We start from the raw sequence: 6,879 nt of genomic DNA, 5'->3' as shown, positions 1-6,879 counted from the left end.
GGGCACCCACTTGTGCCCTGTCCCGTGTCTGCAGATCAACTTCTTGCCAACCTGTTAGACGAAGTCGGGCAACCATCTCACCCGGGAGCTTGAGTCAGCCCGGGCGTGGCTCCTCTACAAAGGGAAATGAAACAGTAGCAAATAATCAGCAGGTTTCCACAGCTGGAGTCCACCAAAAAAAGCAAGAGGAAGCTGGTGGGCTCCAGTCTGGAGATATTTGGGCTTTGGAAGCTCCCAGAGCCATGGGAAAATCACGAGGTCTCATATCAATGTTATCATAGCCCATTAAAAACAAGTTAGGCCGAGTACTGGGCGCACTTTCTTGGCTTTAAGTTTGCAACTTTCAAATGCTTGTGGCTGTGAGCAGCTTCTCAGACACCACTGGCAAAAGACCTTGGAGCCTCTTTCCTGGGACTCTGTTCTCATAACCTGAGCAGGTAACAAGGTCGCTACATTTTGGAAGAGCTTAATGCATTTTTCAAAATCACCTGAGTTACTGAAGCCACTGGCCTAAGAGCCGTCTTGTCCTAGAAAGAAACTGCTGTCTCGAAATCATGGGACTTGACTAATTTCATAGGCTCAGTGGCTTTGAGGCTGGCCTCTCCATACAATAAGGTGAATCCTAGCACCAGATCTGTCACAGCCAAATTGATTCATATGTTCATTCCAGTCTCTTAGGTAACACTCAACGCCAGGTCTGTTCCTTCCTCAAGAGCTCACCAAATGTGCTCCTGCCTTTAATTCAAACAGCAATAGAGAAAGAAAAAGACTTACAAAAACAAATCCAAAACAATTAACAAAATGGCAATAAGAATATACATATTGATAATTTACAAAAAAGGAAAGAAAAAAAAAGACAAAACAGCTGCATATATCAGATAAGCACCTGTGTGAGGATACCAAGAAAGTGAAATTGAAAAGCTACATTATGTATGCATATTGTATGTTTTAGTCATTCAGAGTGACGTCAGAACTGAACTCAAACCTTCCACAGAGCAGTTGCTAGTACACCAGCGCTGAGTTATCTGCAGTCAAGCTCGTGAAACCCTTGGAAGGACAGTTAACAAGGAACACACCATTATGCTTATTTGGAAATTGAAAACATTAACTCATTCAATAAATGTTGTTTGAGCATGAATGGCAATCTAGTATAGTGATTAACTGAATGGCCCCTTTTCTGATATGTCACTTTGGGTGTTACTTAACTGTTCTATGCCTCAGTTTCCCCACCTCTAAGAGGGGATAATAAAATGGTCACTTCGTAGGCATGCTGTGAGGGCTAATGAGCTTATTCAGTTCTACATTAACCTTTATTATTGTAAATGCCCCCGCCTTGGAGGAGACTGGTCTATACAGGAGGCTTTGGAAGACTTTATTTACACTTGTGAACTTCACAGGTGAATTTATGGTGATAAAATTACTAGTATTTACCCTGGCTTCTTTTTTTAAAAAATCCATGTTTTAAGACTATGGAAATAATTCTCTACTGGTAACTTTCATGTAGGTCTGATAATTTTTGAGACTGGATTTTTATTTGGATTTCACATTTCATGGTAAATAAAGCAGGTAGTTTGGAAGTTCTTGGACAATTTGATTTCAAGACATCTTTTTCCGGAAAGAGTAAACTTTTTTTTTTTTTTTTTACCAGATCAGTCCCACATAGAAACAATGAATCCAAACACCAGTTTTTAGCTAAGCCTCTATTTCAAGTAAATTGCTAATATTTCATTCTCAGTGCTTGGAAGCTACTGGTTGTAACTCTAGGAGCAAGATCTCATAGATGATGGGGACATCTAGAGGCTTTTGTGAAAACTACGGGTAGCTTTGATTCCTTAGTGCTACTCATGAATGGCCCAAGGACCAGTGGCACTGGCATTGCCCTGGAGCTTGTTAGAAATGCAAACTCAGGCCCCAAACCTACTCAACCAAAATATGCATTTTAGCACAGTCTTTCAAAGAGAAAATGGGCACACAGCACCTTTATTGAGGTCATCTGAATGGGACCTAGCTTTGCAATTAGACAACTTCCCTACCCCGCTGAAGGCCGTCAGAACACCATCCACCTTGAAAACAACCTTTGGGTAAAAATCAAGTCTTTATCGCCAAATAAATTTGGCATGTAATAAGCAAACTCTGAAAAGATAAAATGAATGTTTCACAGCTAATCTATAAGCCAATGGCTCCTTTAACATCTATGAAGAGCAACTGAAGCATCACAGTGGACTGAGACTTCCTCTCAAGAGGCAGGGCACACCTGATGAAAACTAAAGGAAACCCCTGAAGGGTTATTTCTGGTGACCCAGGTACTGAAAACAGAGTACAGGCCCAGGAGGCTCTGTGTCTTCCAAACACCCGGCTTTGCATTTCTGGAGTCGGGTTCTACACACAGCACATGTCAAGCCTGGATTGATCTCCCCTTCTTCCCCAAGGTAGGTCTGCCTACCTCTCACTCTCAACCTCCTGTGATTCTTTCCTGCTCCTTATTTCCACTCTAATCCACACGATTCCTGAGGCATTTGGTACTTCACAAGTAGTCTCTTCTGCTAGGACTATGGGCTCCTTGAAGGAAGGGACAGTCATTATCATCTTGATGGCCTCCAGCACAAGGCCCAAGTGTCTACTGAAGACCGGTACTTTACACACTGTGACTTCATTCTCTAATTCCCTCGGATTTATAAAGTGGCTTATCTTACAGAATTCACCCATGCTAAACCAGTGGTTATGACCATTCTTGTCTATTTTACAAAATGAGGGCTGCTAAAAATCAGTTTTTATAGGCAAATACAGTGGGTAAAATGAGCCCATAACAGAACCTCTCCCTCCTTACTCCCAGCTGCCTTTTCAGGCCTTAATACTGGTCTTTCTGGTATGCTTGAGAAGAAAATGAAATCTCACCTGGAAAATGATCGTATGAGGTGAGTCAGCGAGGAACCTGTTAACTAGGCTTTAGCCTCCCTTTGGTATTCAAGTGCAAGTGACAAAAACTGGCACAAACAAAAATGCTACAAATCAAGTAAAAATCTTGAGAACTCTGCTCAGTTGTCTGGTTGAGGTTTATGATGCTGCATTTCCATTTCAAAATTTAAAAGTCTGGGTGTCCTAAGGATTATAATCAGGGCAGCCGGTCTCTTCTTTCAGGCCTCTATGATACTGTGCTGACAAGTTCTTTGGGATTCATAATTCTTTATCTCTAAAGAAGCTGAAAGAAAGAAGTTAACTATTAAATAAACAAAAAGCACCTAAGAATTATCCTACTGAAATTCTCGGTTCAGTCACAACCTGATATGGGCCTTCTGAAGACTAGTGAGAAGTGTAAAGGTCTCATCCGTAGATTCTGTGAAACAAACCCTGTGGAAGTTTATGTGGATGAAGATGTAATCTTCTGTCCCCTAACAAAACAGGAAGTCGCAACTGAAAAACAATGGAAGTATCCTGAACCGGGGTGGGGAGGTAGGGAAAGAATGAGGAAAAGATGGTACATCAGTACTTATTAAAATCTTTATTCATTTTCTTTCTTTCAGAATTGAAACCCACAGAACACATTAGAAATTTAGGTGCATATCTGTCTTGTTTGGTATCTTACCAAGCACAACCTCTATTTGTGCAACAGCTCTGAGAGGAAATCCTTGGCAGATCAAAACAGAGGGTAGTGGTTCCTACACCTCTCTTTGAAGCAAATAAATTAACTTCCCAGTAAGTTATTCCCAGTTCCCCCACAGACATTTTGTATTTGTGAGTAACACCTTAGTTCCTTAAAACCCTGTGGCAGTAGAGTATCCAGCCCTCACCTTTTCAACCCAGACTTGAGGCGTCGAAAGGGGAAAGCTGGCCTTCCCCTGTACAACAGTCTCAGGAGGCTGGTCTATGTCCCTCGGGCGTCGGCCCTGGCTAGCACAGGAGGTGTTTGCTGAATGGATATCTTTATGTCACTTAGATTCACTCTCAGAGACTAAGAGAACCTTTTCCTAGCTTCAGGTTCTTCAGCAACAGTGTTTCCCTGTGTCAAAATAAATACATTTTTTCTTGTTAGAATACATATATGACTATATATATACATATACCTTGACTCATGTTTCCTGAAGCCCAAGCTCACAAGACGACTCACATAAGACAGCTCACTGATAGATGCTGTTTACCATCATTTGAGGTGTGGTCAGGTAATGGTCAAACAAGAATACGGAAGCCGTGGAGAAGGGAGAGTGAAGGAACATGGTGGATGGGAGGGGAAGGCCAAAAGCCTTTTTTTTTTTTTAAAGAAAGGAAAAGATGGATTTCTTTGGAAGAACATGTTGCCTTCAGGTGACATGGAATTTCTGCCATGTATAGGATTCATCTTTCCCAAAATAATAGGATGTACCTGAATTCTCCCATTTCCTTATTAGATTTCATTTGACATATTAATCCTGAGTGCAAATAGGGAGAAATGCCTTATTAATAAATTATTGAGCAATACTCTGAGTAAATCAGATCCTATTAATGTTTTGCACAGAAAATTATTTACCCCCAAAACCCAAAATACAGCTTCATATTAAATGACAATTCTTGAATGAAACCTCTATACCCATATTCGCCCAAACTATGGAATAAATATATTGGGTTGGCCAAAAAGTTCATTCAGGCTTTTTGTAAGATGGTGTGGAAAGCCAGAATGAACTTTTTGGGCAACCTAATATTTAAGAAGTGGAAGAAGGGAGGTAGGAAATGGTACTCAGTTCTGATTTTCTTAGTTTTATAATATTAAAATGTACCCACATCTACCTTTAGATGTTAGCTAGGCAAGCCCAGGTTAGGACTGATCAAAAACCCTTCCAATGACCCCCGTTTGATTATAATAGTCCTCGATTCTAAAAGATAAACCATCAAGAGGACAGTGTTACAAAACTTAAAAAAAAAGATATCTACCTCTTTTTTGAAACAGAATTTAGTGTTTATGAATTTTAGGGCTATAAGCTTATGGTTGGTTTTTTCCAAGATTCTAAACGTACTTTTGCAGCTTAATCCGATCCTGACTTAGAACATAAATTTATATTCTAAGCATCAGTTCACACCACTCTATTAGCATAATTCTAACTTTAACCACTATACATTTGAACACCTTTTAAGATCATGAATTTTAAAATAGGGAAAGAGAATGAGATTATACATTTTCTGCAATATTTGGGAAAAAGAATGAGGCATTTTTCAAAGTAGCTTTTCCTCCTACTTTTTTCCTTAGCAGAATCTTCTGCCTTCAACATCATGAATAAAGTTCCCAGTTTGGGAACAGCTCTTATTCACTTCACTGGGGCATACTGAAGGTATCACATGTTTGCAAGAAATTTAGTTCAGCTAACATTTACCAAGGAAAGCAGCATTGACTTCCTTCCCACTGTCCCTCCAGCTGGCTCCCTGATGCTCTGAGGTAAGCACCATCCAAGGTATTCTCAGGCTCAAATGTGAACTTCCCTGGATGCACATAGTAAATGAGTTTAAAATTGGAGTTAATGCTTCCTTTTGTTAACACTAGCTCAGTGTTTTGTGCTACTACCTGTCTTCTTAAATTTAATACCTTTTTAAAAATAACTCAGCCCATTCTGTGTACATTGCCAAATGTACATACTAAAGTACAAAAGCGTCCTAATTTCACGTTACTTTAAGTGTTGTCTTTTTTTTTTTTTTTTTTTTGCGGTACGCGGGCCTCTCACTGTTGTGGCCTCTCCCATTGTGGAGCACAGCTCTGGACGCACAGGCTCAGTGGCCATGGCTCATGGGCCCAGCCGCTCCGCGGCACGTGGGATCTTCCCGGACCGGGGCACGAACCCGTATCCCCTGCATCAGCAGGCGGACTCTCAACCACTGCGTCACCAGGGAAGCCCGGTCATGTTACTTTAAAGTAGTTTTGGGGTACTCAGTTATCTTTCAATTTGAGAAAATTGGGGCATAAATTCTAAACTGTTTTTGAAAGGGTGGCTACGTAAAACTGGTCTCCAATAGCTGGCAGTAAATTTGTTTAACCACACTGTTTAAATATCAGTGTCTGCTTCACAGAAGTCAAAACCGCAACAGTCCCCAGACAAAATGCAGGAGAGAAGCACCCACCTCTGAGGGCACGTGAGTGGGCACACCAGGCCTAGTTTCCTCTGCCCTGTATTTTAATGCAAGTGCTTATATGTCAAATTGCTTTGGCAGAACACAGAACTAAGCCTGTTTTAGCAACTTGAAATTTGAAAGTGCTAATAGGAGACGGAAGGACAATACTACATCGTGGGTTCAGAACTCCAAACAAGATTAAATGATGAAATCAGGGTTTGACATAAATCAAAATCTTAAGGCTCTTCCTGGTAACCACCTTAATTTTAAGGCTCAGAAGGCTTAAAATCTTTGTTTCCAGCCTTCCACATGGCCCAAATCACAAGATAGGTCCAGCCACCAGCAGGATCTAAACTATATTATCCGTAGGAGCGAGCTGGCTTTCCTCACAAGAAAGGCACAAGTAGGATCGCCAATCTCTTGGGAACAGCCGCTTTAATGACCAAATGCCTTGAAGACAGAAGTGGAAATTCATTTTAGAAATCAGGATGGCAGAGAAGACAGGCAACCTAACTCTTATTCAAGCTGTTATTTCAGTTTGCTTTGATAATTTGCAAAGGATTTGCCTGCTCTGGGCAAAAGGAAAAAAAGTCTCCATGACAGAATTGTGCTTGGGTTGTAATGGTAGGTTCTCCAGGGACACTTTTTTGGATTAATTTGGACACAATTATGAGAATGCAAATCTTACTTAGGTACAAGTCATGCTTGCTTTTATATACGTTAAGAACTTAAATACAGGGGAACCTGTTTTTCACTAATTCAATCACCGCCTTGATTCTGGTTCTACCAAGTAGGTCTCTCTCTCTTCTT

Source organism: Phocoena phocoena, chromosome 1 (genome assembly GCF_963924675.1).
Source record: "Phocoena phocoena chromosome 1, mPhoPho1.1, whole genome shotgun sequence".
Lineage (NCBI taxonomy): Eukaryota > Metazoa > Chordata > Mammalia > Artiodactyla > Phocoenidae > Phocoena > Phocoena phocoena.
The sequence above is the reverse complement of the archived record's forward strand: the minus strand, read 5'-3'. Positions refer to the sequence as shown.